Here is a 599-nt window from a genome sequence, read left to right as displayed (position 1 = left end):
TGGGTGGCTGGGTGCTAAGCGTCCGTACGACACACGTGACCACCACGACACGACCCTGGTCTGCCTGGTGCGCCTACATTTGAGAATGCAAACGAATCTTCTTTCATTTGCAAACGAATCTGTTTATATTACCATGCCCGTGTTTTCCTTACAAATAATTAGTCATTTGAAACGAGATACTATAAATTAATTAATGAGGAGTTATTTAAAAAAAATGAAACGGCATCCATGGTATCCACACTAATGTGGACTAGAGTGTGTGTCACATAATTAGTTATTTCAATTAGAGTGTGTGTCACATAGCGATCTCCAATTCTAACGTGGATTCCGCATTTCACGGTACCCACGCTACTTTTTTAATACAAATTCATATGTATATGTTGAACACCATGGTAGTGAGAAAACATTGGATGGATTCAAACATATGACCTAACAAATAGCACAACAATCGAGTCAATGTCAACTTTTCCAAACCTAGTATGGCACGAATTCGAAATAATTACCCATATGAATGGTCCTCAGTTCAAATCTTACAATGTACACCGAATTGAAACATCGATATTAAGTCTCATACTATCTACATTCAAATGTTGTTTTTA

The sequence above is a fragment of the Triticum aestivum genome, chromosome 7D (genome assembly GCF_018294505.1).
Source record: "Triticum aestivum cultivar Chinese Spring chromosome 7D, IWGSC CS RefSeq v2.1, whole genome shotgun sequence".
NCBI classification, from domain to species: Eukaryota; Viridiplantae; Streptophyta; class Magnoliopsida; order Poales; family Poaceae; genus Triticum; species Triticum aestivum.
Note: the sequence above shows the minus strand (reverse complement) of the source record.